This window comes from Pelecanus crispus, chromosome Z (genome assembly GCF_030463565.1).
Source record: "Pelecanus crispus isolate bPelCri1 chromosome Z, bPelCri1.pri, whole genome shotgun sequence".
NCBI lineage: Eukaryota > Metazoa > Chordata > Aves > Pelecaniformes > Pelecanidae > Pelecanus > Pelecanus crispus.
Genome location: NC_134676.1, coordinates 62709326 through 62727616, shown reverse-complemented (window position 1 = coordinate 62727616; position 18291 = coordinate 62709326).

Here is an 18291-nt window from a genome sequence, read left to right as displayed (position 1 = left end):
GAGGTGGTGGAGTCCCCACCCCTGGAGGTGTTCAAAAAATGGGTAGATGTGGCACTTTGGGACATGGTTTAGTAGGCATGGTGGTGTTGGGTTGACGGTTAGATTGATGATCTTAGAGGTCCTTTCCAAACTTAGTGATTCCTAGTTTTACTCTCATTAAAAAATAATCCAGCCACCAAGCCAGGAAACATGAAATTAATTGTTACTCTGCCCTTAATCGGTTTAGTGCTGGAGTTGGTAGTGTTAGGTTAATGGTTGGACTGGATGATCTTAAAGGTCTTTTCCAACCTAAATGATTCTGTGATTCTACGAATTGGAGCAGAACATAAACTGTTTTTCCATTGAAACCTTGTAAGAAATTTTTGAATATGTGAACACATGGATTATAAACCTTAAAAAAAAAAATAAAAATTGTTTCTTAGATGAATGAGAGCTATAATAGTCAGAGCATCTGGTATAACATTTTACTGACCTCGATATGAAATACAGTTTGGCTAACCCTTAATCAAAATTTGTCATTCTTTCTGTAAACTAAGATGCAATTCATATAGCCTGAAAAACCTCCTACACATTCCTCCTACAAAATGTTCAGTTTAGATTTTGCCTATGACTTGCACTCTAATTTGAAGACCTCTGTGTATGCACAGAAGAATCCTCCAGCTTTCAAGGCACTATTTTCAGCACAAACTGCACAACTACCAGCCAAAGTTGAGAAGGTTCTGGCACGGCACTGCTTATAACTACATCTCTATGTATTTATACATATGTGCACACAGAGAGAGATTTTTTTGTGTTTAGTTTTTAGCAGAAGTCCATTCATTATTCCATGAATTTCAGACTAGGACTTGCAGTTCTTTATTAAATGAATGACAAAAATGTGAACGATACTGAACAGAAACATTAATATAAAGACCAATCAGTTCCCCTTTTTGTATGACTTCTATTTCAAGGTCTTCCCTTCTTCATTTAGTCTCCATGAATTGATTGTTTAATGCATAACTAATCTTGAACTTGTTCTTCTCTTGCTGATGGGAAAACTAAAGTTAATTTTATTGAAGTCATGGTGCTTATGTTGCACATTTATCAAATGGTAATATTTTCAAAATCTGTATGGCAGCTGTTCTGTTTCTCAGCAGTACATGGAAGTCAATTTTCTTTATAAACATGCAGACCTCTACACTGTCTCCTGCAAATAAAAAAAAAAAAAAACCCCAAACAAACATTTTCTCCATCAATACAGAATTTTTCCCTCATGGTGGTAGAAATTATGTTCCCATGTGCTGCATTACAAAGGTTTAAAACATAATATTGCTTAGGTTGGAATGTCTAAGCTGATGGTAAAAAGGTATAGAAAACCAACAACAAAGGATTATTTCTCTATAGAAGACACACAGAAAGAATAGATGTAAATGTCTGTGATATGTATATTAACTACAGCAGTTATATTTTAACCAAGTAAAACAATACCTGTGCCATACAATTACATGAAATTAATCTGAACCTCACCTCCAGCTCTTTTGGGGGTACATGACCAAATTCAGACTTTGTTAGTTCCTTATTTCAAGATTTACATTTTTCCAAGACGATTTTGCTTTATAAAGCACTGGTGAGAACCATATTCTCATGCAGAATATAGTTGCAGCTTTTGCATTTACCTTCCACTGATTTCAACACACCTTTTGTAAAGGGTTATCCAACACAAAACTCCTATTAAGTCTGGAGTTGTAAAGCAAAATTAATGGATAAAGGTGAAAGTAATGATATAAACAGTATCAAATCCTCACTACAAAATCAACTACACAGAGGCTGTGAATGCTGAACTATAGCACAGATGTAGAGTGCTGACTGTTAGTAGAGCTATAACATAGCTGCGAAGACAGAGACTGAGAAGTAGCATAAAATCAGACTAATAGCAGTAATTCTGCAAGGATTTTTTTTTCCCCAGCTGTGCACTATCCACGTTCCTTCAAGCCTGCTATAGTCACTTCAGTCATTCATACCATATTTTTTGCATGCACAGATACTGTGTGTTGGTTTCACTACATGATGTGGCAATGGAATCTGCCTCTCTCTCCTGTGCCAGTCTTGTTTTGTGCCCCAAGACACAGCAGAGCATCATGTGCCAGCAGGAGGATGGAAGAGATTCAATTCTGTTCACTCAAGTTTACCCACAAAATTATTCAAATGGTCTGAGCCTTGAGCTTTTGAATTCCCAATCCCTAATCTTGACTAGATTGTGGCAGGCAGATCATTTCATTAACTGTAATGAACTATATTAATTTCCTTTCATTTAAATAATAGGGGCGTGACATTTTTACTCTTCTGGTTTTTACTTTACTAGCTAGTATTTTCTTAGCAACTACTAACAGGTCGTATTAAGTTTAGCTAAATCACTTGACATACATGCTCAAGCATCATAGGAGTCTTGTGACTTAGAATACCACAAAGAAGCTTTTATTGTCATTTGGAGACAGAAAAATAAATATAGGTATCTAAACATATATAACTGATGAAATTAAACAGCCTGAAAGTACACAACATTAGTGAGCATTGGGAATTAATATATGAACTTAAAAAGATGGTTGATGAAATGCCTGAAAGGGAGATGGCATGGAGCTCTGATGAAGGAATAACTACTGGGCTGGAGAAAGGAGTTAGGGAGTTTTTCAAGTATTGGTCTTAGAACTGAAGGACTTTAAATATTTTCATCAATAACCTTGGCAAACTGAGTAGGAGTACGCTAATGCAATGTGCCAGTGACATGTATTCCTGTTTTATCAGGTCATGGCTACATTCCAGCTACAATATATAAAAATCCATATGGAATTCTTTTAATTACTGATAAGCTGCCATTGCCAAAGCAGTCTGGCTTTTGGTCCACTCTATGCCACTATTCTTCCCAAGCTCCCTCACATGTGGAAAGGGAGTAGGACACAAACTTGATGACTGTTTTGAGGGGCAGGGTGGGGAGAGGGAGGGGGGCAGTGTGAATATTCTGGGAAGGCTGCAGCCCCTTCCCTGTCATTCATTTTCCCAAGGGCCTCTTGGTGTCCTCGTCTTGACATGACCAGATATATGTATTGTGTGAATAAGTTCAGTTACTTAGTTATACCTGGTTATATATCAGACACACACTGAGTTAGGGAATGGGAGCACACATGTGTTTCAGGCCACATGGGAAGAAAGAGCATGGGTGTCCTAACTGATGACCTGCAGACAGGTTAGGGGAAGGCATTCATGCCAAGGCAAAGAATCCTGTGTTATAGTCTTAACTGCCTCTGTTGACAAAAGTTGCATAAGTTAAGCTACCTAATAAGACTTTTGGGGAAGAAAAATGTGAATTACGCAGATATAGGAATGTTCTTGATGTGTGAATAATGCCCTTGGATCAAAATAACTTTTAGACTGTCTTGCCGTTGAGCACAAAGTAAATGTATAGAATACTGCTGAAGTTTCTATCAGAACAGCATTTCTTTTGAGTTAGCTTTCTATGTACATACTTTAATAAGGTTTTCCTTTTGTTATAAAAGTCTGACAAAGAACAAGAACAACATGTGGGTCTGTCTTCAATAATGTGTTCTAAGGCTACATACCTTTCATGTGCTTTTCAAGTATTCCAGCCTCATAGAAAATGTAACTTTCTTATTTCTGTTTCTAAACTCATAGGACTTCAAACATGGATGATCTCTGAGGTCCCAAGAAAAACATATTTGCTAATTTTTCAGATTATTTGTTTTCAATTTTACAACAAGTTTAAAATTATGAATAGTCAAAAACAGGAAGGAAAAAAGAGTCACTGCTTTGTCTTTCCCAACACAGTTCTATAGGTAGACAAACCTTTCCTTTCAGGCTCTAAAGAATGACAGCAAATCTTGTTTCTCTGCATTTTGCAGGCATTTTATTTTCTTTACACTGAAGATTCCGAGGTATCTGGAGTCATACCTCTATTCTGGAAACTACTCTGTGTACTTATGGCAAATAACATTAGGCAGCTGATTGAGCCTGACTGACATGATATACTCCAAACACAGAAGTCGGTTACTCTACACAACTTCTCTTAAACTTTTGCCAGCAGAATTAGATTATAATATCATGTTATGTCATGTATGTAAAAAAGTCTATAGGCCTCTATTTCTAAGAAGCAGCAAAGTTTTGTTAGTGATTCACCTACTAAGTCATTAAAATATTTTCAGTAGTGATGCGAAGAGGCTACACATACTTTTCAGCTAAAAGGGAGGTAATGCTTATTTATAAATTTTAGTCTGTGTATCTGAATTGCACCCATTTTCCTACAACCACCATTTCAGTACAAACTTGTCTGAGAATTATTCTGCATACTTCTGCATAAATGGATGCCATTGATAAGAATAGTCATAAAGTGGTCTAGGGAGAGGAATACATGATTTGTATCTTGTGTAGGCAATTTTGCATAATAATTGCTAGATTGGTCAGGTGGGGGTGTACATATTATAACAAACAGTGGTCAATACATTATTTTTAAGAAGAGAAGAACATTACTACAGGACCGCTATAAAACAATCCTTGCCCTGCTTTACTCTCCTGAAATCCAACAATCAATGGTTTAGGGATTTTCAGAACTGCAGGTTGTACCTGGGCTGCTGTTTTTAACAGCCACTGGAAGACCTATCTTTTCTGAATTTGTCTAGCCTCTTTGTAAATCTATTTGCCCATTGGGTTTCCACAAGTTATACTACTTCCCTTTTTTGGTTTATATTTGTTACTCAATAATTTCATTCTGTCTTAGCTAGTTCTTATGAGGTAAAAAGACAGTAAGTAATTTCCTATCTACTGTATCCACACACATCTATAGTTTCATAATTTTATAAATGTCTTTCAGTTTTGCCATTTCATAATTTTTTATTCTGTGTTGAGGAGTACCAGCTTTTTACTCTTTCCTTATACAGAAGCCACTCTAATCATCCCTATTAGGCATCCATTACTTTTTATAGTTCTTCTATATAATTTTAAAGGAGAAATAATTAGAACAGCAGGCAATATTCAAGACAGGGTCATACTGTTGATTTGCACAAATTCACAACAGTATTTTCTGGTTGGTGGGTTGTTTTTTTTTTTTTTTTCCTTGACTCTCCTTCTGACAACAAAGCCCAACATTCTGTTTTTCTTCTTGCCTGCTGCTAAGCACTGGAACTGACATTTTCAGAGAACTATACACAGTGCCTCCTGGATCTCATTCCTCAGCAACAGCTAATTTAGAGCCTGTCATTTTATATATATATAGCTTCCCATATGCACTTACCCATTCTGAAATTCATCTCCCAGTCCAGTTGTCCTTTCTCTGGTATATATACTGCAGTGCCTAATCCTGAATAGTAGGTGTGGTGCCAAAAGAATATAAAAGTATAAGAATTATAGAAAAAACTTAAATAAATATATATGTCCAAAATGAAAGACATGTTTTTGATTAAAGGTATTTACATGTCAAGAGACAAGATACATTTAAAGGAAGATGCTGAAGTATCAAGTCTACTAACATAGTTGCAAGGTTAGTTAAAAGTCTGGACAAAGTGTTATAGCAAATGCCAGAATTATTTCACAGAAAAGACTATAGTCTCAAAGACATGCAAAGACTATGAATATATTAACAGGAATTTAATCTTCATGCAGGCCTGAAGCTACTGAAAGCAGAGAACATTCAAGTCAGAAAGATTTGATACCAAAGAAATATCACCAAATCAGAAAAATGAGGGAAGGATGTTTTCCTCTATCCTTCACAACATGTGTTTCTTCTGATAATTTTTTTCAGTCCAAGAAACACAGTATCTAGAATGAAAAGTGCTGTGAGAAAACATTTTTCTTTCTCTAATACGTAGCACATGCCCATTATATAACATTCATCTCACTATGGATAGGCGAAGAGATCTGGAAGGCCTGAAATAAAATTGATAATTGAGAAAAATCCCCTTAATTTATGGATAGAATTTTAAGACCATTCAGAGAACTCCTTATATCACAAAACCTAGTTGAAATGAAAATTAAGATCTTTGAAACAGATTAGAATCAAAAGAGATCAATTAAATCAAATTTTTAATTTGCATACACAGAAGTAAGCGTATCATCAGAGCAACCAGTAACTTTGTATTCTCTCTGTTGGTCATGTGACACAAATATTGACATGAATTATGTAGTAAGCCTTTGGGAAAACTAATGAATGTTTCATATGATAAATAAGGTATTGCCCTCTCTTTCCTTTCAATTTTTTTCCTGAGACTCCTTACTATCTAGATGCCTACAAAAACATTAGCAGATATATTTGCTAGGTTATAGATCAATCATAGACAAGTACTATTGCTTATTTATGAGTTTAAAAAGATGAACTCAGAAATAACCAGTCATGAATCTAACAGAAATAGAACTGCCCTCTAATAATTTATGAATACTATTAATCTGCTACTGGGCTATTTTCTTTTTGAACATACAGGTTGAGTCTAATGGCAAACAGGACAGAGACACAGAGGTTCGAATAAGCAGGAAAGAAGGAAAAAGAAATCAAAATCACTTCTTCACATCTCATTAGCAATAAAGAGTTAAGAGAAAATCCTATAAAAGGAAAAGGCTGATGATATAAGAGATCAGAAAGACTACTGCAATTCTTCTTTTTTTTAAAGGAGAAGAGGTTAGCTGCTGTGGTAGCTTTTATAACAGACTCAACAAATGCAGAGACACCTATTGGAACATCTGAAAATGATAAGCCTTCCAGAGAATAGGAGGACAGGTGTATATACAACATTCTCTCTTTTAAAGTCTTTATGCTTTGTTCTTACCATTAAAATAAACGATGCATTGTATTTGTACCCATTCATATACATTCGTGCTATAGGTACAAGTGTACTGACATTGTTAAGCAGAACCTTTTACACTCTTATCAATCCTGGAGCAGTCCAAGCCTCTTGCACTCATTTTCAATTTATACAGAAATATAAATGGGTAGATCTCTCCCAGTCACTTCCTCTCAGTCCAAGAATTTGGAGTCAGGACTGTGAGGGAGAAAGACAGAAGTGTAGGTTATGGATGTACGTATTGGAAACATCTCTAAAGAATGAACAGTTATTGTTAAGTAACATTTTTTTTTTTTTTTTTTTTCCTGCTTTGAGTGATCATCTCTGGATGTATTCACATTGGGGAGGATTCCCAAAATCTACTGGGTACATTAACCAGTTTACTTACTGTTTTTAAAACCCACTTGTTAGAAGTTATGAATAGCTCTCAGTCTCCCAAAAAAGTGTTATGTGGGGAGTTTTCATGCAAAAAATAGGCACTTGTTCATGCTATCTAGCATCTCTTCAAAAGCTTGTTCTGATTGTTGAGCTTATCTATTATAAAAGGCTGGTGCCAGGTGTAAAATTGTGCAAAAAAAAAAGTCAAGAAATGGCATTTAAGAATTAGGAAAACCTGAAGAAAGCAAAGAAAGTGTGGCATCAGTTTTAATACTGATGACAGAGAGTTTCAAACAAGCAATTAAGGAGAACTGAAGGATGTCACAGTGCAAGGGGACACCTTTAAATTATGCATACTCTGTAGAATAAAGCAGATGGACCATCTAGACAGCTGATACCAGGCTGATACATATCAGCTCTCTTTGGCGTGTTAGTATGCCCCAACAAGTCAGGATCAAATGTGTTCAGTAGCAACTTTAGAGAATGCCACTTGAAGGGGTCATCCACCTTTTAGTGAATTAGAGAAACAACTTCTTCACCACAACTCAAGCAGACTAACAAATCAGACAGCAAGAGTAAGTGATAAGCCTTAGGCATTTCTGGGTGAAACCCCTTCAGCTCCAGAGATCAGCCATATTCTGTCACTTCTACCAATGGGGAAAACCCTAATCACTAGCCTAATAGAAGGTATTTCTTAGGTAACTGAGAATTATCCATTATATATCTTAATATCCCATTATCAGTTTCTGTCATCATCCCAGATGCGGACATTCAGAAACCTGTAACAGACATTTTTACTACATTAGTTGGCTAATCTACAGCCTTTTGGAACTGGGTACCTTCCTAAACTAGATAGTTGGCAAACAAGTGCAACTCACAGCATTCCATGACACACCAGCTAAAAGCACAGTACCTCTAAATGATAGCAAACAGATGCTTGGGCTGCTGAAGAGCGGGGTCTCATGGTAAATGACATACAAGCATAATACATGCATACACTTTCATATTAGCTTACATTAATTTTCTAATGTATATGCTACTTACTATGCTCCGCTATCACCATCCTGCTGGCCAGTGCAAATTGTCATACAACAGAGTTTTTAATAATATCTCAATATTAAATAAAAACCTTCCTGAGGGTCATATGGCAGCCTGCTATTTCCAACCCAGCTCACATCATTTTCGATATTTCATCATTTTCAACAGCCATAAGACAAAGTTAAGAGAGGACATTCAGGTATTTGTATACATTTTTGAATTTTATATATTTTGAAACTTTGATCCAGGAAAATATTAATGAAACAAGTATCTCCTTTGAATATTCATCTAGATGTAGGAAAAGTTGCAAATTTGTATCTCTGACTTAGCCATTTGAGCCAAAATGCCTCCCCCAGTTGTGCTGCATATGCACATTTTTTCACAATATTATCCCCCTTCTCCTGCAACTCTAAAGCAGCCCTCTGTATCCCCAGCTAAGGAACAGATGCGGTTTGTTGTCTACAACAGGCAATATTCTGACTTGCACTGATAAAAATTAAAGCTCCACTCTCTAACAGCTTAATATTAATAGATTTTATTTACTAAGGCAATAAGTAAAATTACCAAGGTTCCCAATAGGTGTCAATGTACTTCTAGTTCTGGAGAGTAATAAGCTATTCTGCTTTTAAAAAGTAAGGTATTCAATTAAAGAGAAGAGTAAATTGAGTCTCCAAAAACATCAGTGCTTTCCAAGTTCTGTATGGTTTGCCTTCTGGTACCAGACAGGCTGACAGAGCTGGAAGAGCTTTGTATACTGGAATAAGGGCAGCATTTTTCTTGGCACATGTAGAGGAGGATCCTTTCTTGAAATTCACAGTTTAACGTCCTTTCTCCTAACACCAGCGGCTGACTGGAAGCAAACTTCCTGAGAGTTAGCTCTAAGTGTGGCATTGCTGCTATGTTGTTTCATCCACATGAGAATGTTTATTAGACAACTATTGCTGATTGTATCTGTCATGGTTTAGCCCCTGTCGGCAACCAAGCACCACACAGCCGCTTGGTCACCCTCCCCCCATGGTGGGATGGGGGAGAGAATCACAAGAGCAAAAGGAAGAAAACTCGTGGGTTCAGATAAGAACACTTTAAGAATTGAAATAAAATAATAATAATCATCATCATCATAAAAATTGTAATGAAAAAGAGAACAACTAGAGAGAGAAACAAAACACAGGGAAAAAAACCCAAGTGATGCAACTGCTCACCACCCACTGACTGATATCCAGCCAGTCCCTGAGCAGCAATTGCTGCTCCCCAGCCAACTCCCCTAGTTTATATACTGAGCATGACATCATATGGTATGGAATAGCCCTTTGGTCAGGGTGGATCAACTATCCTGGATGTGCCTCCTCCCATTTTCTTGTGCACCTGGCAGAGCATGGGAAGCTGAAAAGTCCTTGACTAGCATAAGCAGTACTTAGCAACAACTAAAACATCCGTGTGTTATCAACATTATTCTCTTACTAAATCCAAAACACACCACTATGCCAGCTATTAGGAAGAAAATTAACTCTATCCCAGCCGAAACCAGGACAGTATCTAAAATGGTTTCTTTGTAAACACTAAGAAATATTCTGGATCTAATGTATAACAGAATGATTTGCTAGAAAGATACTCTCTTTTGCTAGAAAGTATTCCTTCAGAAAGCCCTACATCACTTTTTTAGTGTGATTTCCTCTAGTATTCATAAAGGAGTTTAGCAGAATTCGACTCACTGAAAAGCATACGTTAGAAAAGCAGAATGAATAATGAGAATTAAGTTTATGAGACAGCAAAACTGAATTGTGGGGTTTTACAGTTTTCTTACCCCTACAGCCCTTAAACTTAAGAGCACATCCATGTTTGAATCCCTAGGAATTCCAGCAGGCATCTGGAGAGGAAATTCGAGACCACATATGCATTTCGAGACCAGTTCAGACAGTCTTGTCAATCTGCAGCTTGAGGATCCTCGAATCACAAACGACTGGTTAAAATAGACAAACATTTACAATTTGTACTCATTACCATCTGATGTGAGTAGCAAACTGACAGAGCCTCTGGAGAGTGACCTGAGGCTTCTCATGGAAAACATACAGTAGACACCCTTTAGGATAAGAAAAAGCAGACATGTTCTCCCCAGGCCACTTGCATAATGACCTAACCCACAGGGCAATCTACAGCACTGCTGCCAAAGTCAGCATACAAGCAGTTTTAAATTGCATGCAGCAAAGACAGAAATGGAGGGCTATGTCATCTTGAAAGAATGGCATCTGTGAGAGATAACAAATATGGTGGAAACTCAGAAGAAGCCAAGAACGCCTTCATGCTAAAAGGCAATATTTTCAGCATCTCATATCTTTGAGGGGCAACATGTTTCCATTCCATGGTTTGTAAGAGCTTACATCAGACTTAATTTTGGAAAGAAAAATACAACTAGCCATCCCGACACACCATTTTTTCCAACAGAGCGAATGACAGAGATGTTTGCAGCACACTGAATGGGTATGCAAAATGCTTCCAACTTTCTTTGAACCAGAACCGACTTGTTATGATGGAAGTGGCTATGATCACAACGCATAAGGCCTTTCTGCTTTTATTGCTGCAAACTATGGCTTTTAGCTATATCTCTACAGCTAGGAATTTAGATACAAGAATATTAAAGTGATTTGGAAGCTAGATTCTTCTATTTTTATTGAATGTGAACAGAAGGTTAATGGTGTTGCCTTTATACTACGTACCCTTTCTGTGAATGCGGCAACTAACATCCTGTTGTGATAGCTGCAAGCACTGATTATTATTCTTAGACTCTCAAACACGTTCTAAGAAGTTTTATACCTAAATTAGCTGGGATTTTTCTACAAAGGTGTTTTACTTTGTGCAGCTTTCTCAGGAAAGTTTTACCAAATGATAATAAAAAGTTGGAAAACCAGGCATAAAACTGCTAGTAGAATAACTGGTGAAGAGCTAGATGTGCATATGGTCCATGTCTGCAAGAATTACTGTTATTTGCTACTAGAAGGAGTGTAATAGTGGTACATGGACTGAATGGTACTATGCAGAAGACTCAGAGATTTTTGCCAGTGAAATTTTACACTACCTGCTAAGGGGCAGAGGAACCTGAAGTAAAAACTCTTAAGCCAGTGAGGAAGAAATGGTGATACTTTCTGTCCTAAACTCACAATTGCATTTACAGCCTTGGAGTAACTAGCAAGGGAATGATTGGAGATGTTTTTTCAGATGAAGTGATGACACCACTGCACTAGCTGATTGCTTGTGTGGTTGAACACAAATGTTTAAATAATGAACAATGGAGAAAGTGAGCTGGAATAGCAAAGCTCTCTGTTGTCTGAAGTGTCAACACTAGGACACTGACTTTAGTAGAGCTTCAGGAACATAAATGACACTTAATTTTGGCCTGCTGGCTTCAGACACAAACCTCATCACATCCAAAATTACAGCAAAAACTGTATCAAAATTCTCATATCCTCCACTGAGCTGTATTACCCTTCTCATAAAAGCAGAGATGTATAGCCAGACAAGCTTGGCCATGCGTAGGCCTACATTTTAGAGAAATTCTGTATTCACAACTTTTCCTCAATTGTATTTGAAGGCATTCTTACAATCAAATATGTTTTCTTATCTTGTTTGTTGTTAGTCTTCTATTAACCTTATCTTTCTTCATGTAAGGAATTTGGAGCAGGAACAGCAAGCTGAGCATTAGGCTTGGAGAAAGAGAGAGAGAGAAAGAGAGAGAGAAAGAGAGGAAGGGAGGAAGGGAGGAAGGGAGGAAGGGAGGAAGGGAGGAAGGGAGGAAGGGAGGAAGGGAGGAAGGGAGGAAGGGAGGAAGGGAGGAAGGGAGGAAGGGAGGAAGGGAGGAAGGGAGGAAGGGAGGAAGGGAGGAAGGGAGGAAGAAAGAGAGAAAGAGAGAAAGAGAGGAAGGGAGAAAGGGAGAAAGAAATGGAGAAAGAAAGAGAGAAAGAGAGAAAGCTCTTCCAAGCACAAAAGAGGGACCAAAGCCATTGTCATGGCAACAAGAATCAGATGTGAATGCTCCTGTTGCCTATATTCTAGTCGATAGGTGAAAGTGGTCTATTCTAAAGTGGAGGTGCAGTATTCCTTGTTAATGATTGCATCTCTAAATTATAGATTAATTCATATAAATTACAAAGAAAATATATTCAGAGAAGTGGATTTGTGTATTAATCTAAAGATATAATTTTCAAGAATGTAGAATAGTGTGTAGGTAGTGTATAAAAATCAAATCTTTCAAATATTTTCTTTTTAAAAAATCATCCATTTTGAACAGTTGTCTCTTAGCATTTTATATTGAGAAAATATTCTATTTACTAAATTGTATGTCCTAAATAGAATTATTTCCTGTAATTCAAAATACAAACAAAATATGTCTGCACACTGTAGTATATAAAACCATACATTGAAAAAAGATCACTGTAATCACTTCACTAAATAATCTAATAGGTACATGATTTTTAACTGTGTTCTTTTCCTTTTTTATTTTAAAAGAGGATTACATACATTTGAAAAGGCTTTTGAAAGAGCACAGATCCAATGATCCTGTACTGTAATCCACCAATATTTGCAGAATATGTTAAAGACTTTCAAGAATTATGTGCCAAATATTTAACACATGAAATATTCAGGAAATATTAGAAAGTTTGAAAGTGTTTTAATTTAAAAGCTGGGACTGTTAGTCATTTGTTTTCTTTGCTCACAGGAGTTATGCACAGTGCCACATTAGATTTAAAGGAAAGTATCTTTTCTCCCATTTTTAACATGACTCAGTCTTACTAGCCTTCCATCCTTACTGTGGTAATTCTAGGTGTTGCCTAACACTAAATATTTGGTTCCTCAGCAAATCAGTGCAAAGTAGCTGCAAACTGAGACCCCCAACCCAGCAATCTACTTTCCAGAACTTGAGCAGCACCTGCCTGCCTGGCACTGCTGCTTTGCCATCCACTTTGTGCCAAGGGTGGGAGTGGTGGCTTTCTCTTCACCTCCTCTGTAGCACTGGTCACTGTTGGCCATGCCTACCTGTACACCTGCATGTCACCTGGGAAAACATCGTGTGTAAGCAAATGTGTTGGAATTCTTTCATGGCAAAAGAAACCCCACAAATAGTGATGTGAACCTGCATCATGACCTACTGGCTTTTCAGCCACCAAATCTCACAGGAGCATTTTGCTTGCAGTACCAGTATATAAAACCATGACAGCTACCTATAGGGAATCTGGTGGTTTGGTGTAAATCAAAGGTCTAGCATTATGCAGCTGATAGTCACTTATTATCCTTGGGTGATGATCAGTGAAATGCTCCTGTGCTTTAATTAAATCAAGTACTGAATGAAAAACTGGGATTCTCTTCAACTGCAAGAGGAAGACTGAGTTCACAGACAAAGTCATTGCAGCAACTTTCACCCACAGCCCATCCTTCTGTGATAGAAGGTACATACATACAATTAGTCAATATAGCCTATATTGTAGCATTGATCTTATAGTTTTCACAGACACTAATTTGTTATATCACAGCCTCCAAAAATATCTCTTTTTGCCTTTTGGCTTTATATCCTGTTAAATACTTTTTCAATATTTTTTTTTTTTAAGATATCCTTTTGGCTCAAAGACTACTGTGTCCAAGCTGTTTGATCTCCTGATGTCTGATGATATTCCAAAAGTAAAGTTGAGCTCCAAAAGATTAATCTCCCTATAAGCATCTGTATGTAAGCATGAGAAAGGGCTGTGCAGAGAATGCTTCAGTATACCTAAGAGCAGACTCCTTCTCTGAGTCACTCTGCAGAAGACCTATTTACTCTTCCTGAAAGCAGAGAACCAAGAGAGAAAGTAGCCTCCTGTGGCTAAGTTTGCATTTTCACACCAGTCTGTATGGTTGCTGCCATGGAGTATCCACTGACATGAAACTACTGAATGCTTTTAATACTTCTGCTTTATGACAAAGTCTACCACAAACGTGTCAAAACACATCCTCTGCCTTATTCACTGGTCCCTTATATCATAGACAGACATGTCCAAGGTCTCAGTTCTAATTTTCAAGATTCCTACAACTTCAAACAGGATATCTAAATAAATTATTTCCATGAGAATATAATGGCAGTAAGAAACTTAGAATTTCAATCAAGATGAAACATTCAAACACTTGATGGAGACTAGACCAAGCTCTTTCTGCATTCAGCCACTGGTGTAAGTCATCTTTCAAAGTAAACTTGAGGAATGCTATGTTTTTCCAAAATCTGCTTTTTCTGTCTTTTCTGTTTTAATTCACAGGCACAAAGTTTTTACAGCATTTCCTCAGCTAAAACCTCAAAACTGAGGATTTTAGTTGCATTGCCCTTATTGTAGAGAACTCCTTTGGCAGACTTTAATGAAGAAATTTGGGTAAACCCTTGGGACCTACATTCAACTTACACATTGTTTTGCTACATGAGTCAGAATAGTTACAGGATCTCTCCCTTTTTCAGATAGTGGCTGGTACTGTTTATTCTTCTCAGAGTGAAACAAATGAAATACCCACTTCTTTTAAAGGGCTTCTCCATTTGGCTTGTCAGAAGTTATCATCACATTTTTTCTACTCAAACAGAAACTATTATCAGTTCGAGTTGGCAGGATCCGTACACTGTCCAAATGACAGAAATCCATTTGCACTTTCAACAATCTCCAAATGAGAGTTTTGTAGGGTTGTCTGCTGATGCCCAGCTATAAGAAATGCTGCTGTGTGCCAATGAGATTGTTACTGTCATTGAGCAACCGGATGCTGTACACGGATCTCATCTTTATAGCATTAGCTTGCAAAAGTCACCATGCCAATCCCCACTCTCCCCTCCAAATCCTATAGAAGATTACATGTTTCCTAAGATAATATGAATTTTTAGATTCCAGATATCTCAGCTTGACAAAGCACTATAGGTTCATGTTTCTCCCTTGGTTTGTAATAGATGCAAAACCATGCATTCACTATCAACATTTTTTTCTACTTGTTAAGTTTCAGACCTCTTACACTATTCAAAGTCCCAGATATGTTAACAGCAACGTACTTTGTTGCTCTCCCAGTGAGCTAGTCTCGGCTAGATGCTCACTCAGTCCCATTTTCTGTGTTTTCCACTGCCAGATTTCCTTTTCCCCCAGGTAAATTCTCTCTTACCTTGACAGAAGTTTTTAGAACTGCAGAATATCCAAGAGTTTAAAATAGTGATATAATCTTAAAACCTTCCTCTTCCTGGCATACACAGTGGAGCCATCCTCTGATCATCAGCTGGAATACTTAACTTTTGAAATCCAAGCATTCTCTCTGTGATCAGGAACAAATTATCATGGGCTCAAAGGTGAACTGTATTTCTAGGATGGATCCTTGACTGTTGATTTTTCAGTTCCATAAATTTACTTAATTGTCTCTTTACCTTAAAAAAATTTGCTGTCTTTCAGTGCAGGCCTGCTATCCTACACCCATTTCCCAGCAGTGGAAACAGGAATATTTATATTTCTTCTAATCATTAGAGCATAGACGTAAATCTCATCTTCCAGAGCAAACCAAATCTTTTCCACAGAAAATTTATTGCTATTTTTCTGAAGGGCAGTGATTCAACAAGGACTGAGTTCAAAATTAATAGAACAGAATTTCAGATTTGCTGATTAGCAAGTGATTACTTGTCAGTTAGATTAGACCAAAGACACCTGCAGTAACTCAAGACTTTCTGTGATAGTAACAGTGATATAAAAAGTAAGAAAAATATCTATATACTTCATATCTTCAAACATGCATCCAGATCTTGTACAAGTTCTGGTTATCTAATGAAGACTTCCTTCCCCTTCACAGGAACAGGCCATGCAGTACCACAGAATGACTGAATGGTTGAGGCTGGCAGGGACGCCTGGAGGTCATCTGGTTGAGACCCCTGCTCAAGCAGGGCTTCCTAGACCCCGTTGCCCAGGACCGTGTGCAGACAGCTTTTTAGTATTGCCAAGGATGGAGATTGCACAACCTCTATAAGCAACCTGTTCCAGTGCTTAGTCACTCTCACAGTGGAAGTGTTTCCTGATGTACAGGAAGAACCTCCTGTGTTTTATAGTCTGTGCCCATTGCCTCTAGTGCTGTCACCAGGCACCACTGAAAAGAGCCTGGCTCTGTCTTCTCTACACCCTCCCTTCAGATATTTATATACATTGATAAGATCCCCAACCCTTCTCTTCTCCAGGCTGAACAGTCCCAGCTCTTCCAGACCCTCCTCATATGAGAGAAGCTCCAGTCCCTAGCAGAACAGAACTACACAATGTTATTACCAGGCCCTTTTTGATCTTCTTCCTCCTTTTCACTTCTATTCCTTTGGCCACCATAATGAATTAAGCCAAGTAAGTCACCAAGGAATTTTCTCAAAGATATAAGACTTTTGCATGATTTGGATTGGGACAATTTGCTTTCTCCTCCTCAAGTCTTTGTGGACCTTGAGAAGAAGTGCTGTAAATGTATAGTATTGCTCATAGTATTTAACTGGTATCATCAAAAGAATGACCTTCACTGTCATCTGGAACAGCTCATTTTCTTTCATCAGTGCATTTTACTGCTAAAGTCTTCGAAGCTCTTTTCTGTTATTAAAATCTAAGTTAACCAAAACTTTAATATCCTCTACTTTCTAGAGAACTTTCTGATCTAAACCAATCAGATTGATGATTCTTTTAATGTGACTTGACTGTCCAGTTGTTTTATGTCTGGGTTTCTCAATATACCTACATCTTTTGTTCTAACAAAGATTTTACCTGTGCTTACAGGTAATTTTTTCTATCTTTCCTGGAAATCCTCCAGTGGTCCTTGTTTCAAAAAAAGCTTAACTACTTTCACTGTCTTAAAAGATGGCAGAACCTGGCAGTTTCAGATATTTTACAACAATATGTGTAAAATATATATCATAGAGGTTTGCTCACAGTACATTACTGTTCACTTTTTGCAGTACTACAAGACAGTTGCTATGCAGAAAAGTCTTTGGAATTGAGTTGAAGTTAATATTTACTGAAAAATTGAGAACTTGCAAATTATTTTGATTTCACTGTTTTCATAAAGTTTTTCCAGTACAAAGCCTATAGTTTAAAGATTCAAGTTCTAAAAAGAAAGCTGTAAAAAAGTCTTAATTTCTTCAGAATGAATTAGGTTGCATCCCATTCTTACTGAGAGTTGTATGCACAGGTTACTTGAAACAGAGATTTCTTTTTTCAATCTAGTTATATCCATAGGGTCGTACCTACCTGCTTCTGGAAAACAGAGTCAGGAAACATCTGATATAGAACTCAAAGAGAAAACAGCCCAAACCACAGAAATTATAGACCTTGTTGGTCACTGATGTGAACAAGTCGATCTTAGAGGGTCCCCAGTAGCCAAACCTGTAACAGTGGGCATTATCAATAAGTCTCTGGTTTGTTATTGCCTGATCAAGACAGATCAATTAATTCTGAGCATTATTCAGGACTTCTGGAAGGTAGGTTACAGGTAAACTTGGGGATGACTGACAGGTCCCGAAATGGAGATTGCCTTATATCATGCTACCTAGGCAGAGCACTGACAGAGCAGAGTTTGTCAGCACTCCCCCATTTGTCTTGATGAGCATCAGGAATTCCTGGATTCTTGATTACACACAATTCCAGCTCACTAATGTATAAATTTCTTTTGGGAAACTGGGAAAAGAAATGGAGGAGGAGAAAAAGGGAGAACAGCACTAAAGCCTGTTCAAGTGGATTTTCAGAGGGAGAAAAATGTATGTTCCTGAACAGCAGGCTAGTGATGTGAGGCAGTTGTGGCAAGCAAGTAGGGCATGTGCCCCATTCATGTGCTCATTGATGTAGATTAAAACCATGTAATTCTTGAAGAGCTGGCTGAATGCTCACATCCAGCACACGTCATGCTTTGGCTGACATTGCAAGCAGTGACTCCAGAAAGCTCTGTAGTATGCACTGGGCAGAGCTGGAAGGCTGTGTACTTGCTGGAGTCTACAAACACCTACATATTTATCTGACATGCTAAGAAAGGAGGAAGTACTACAAAAGGAATAACTAAGAGACAGAAA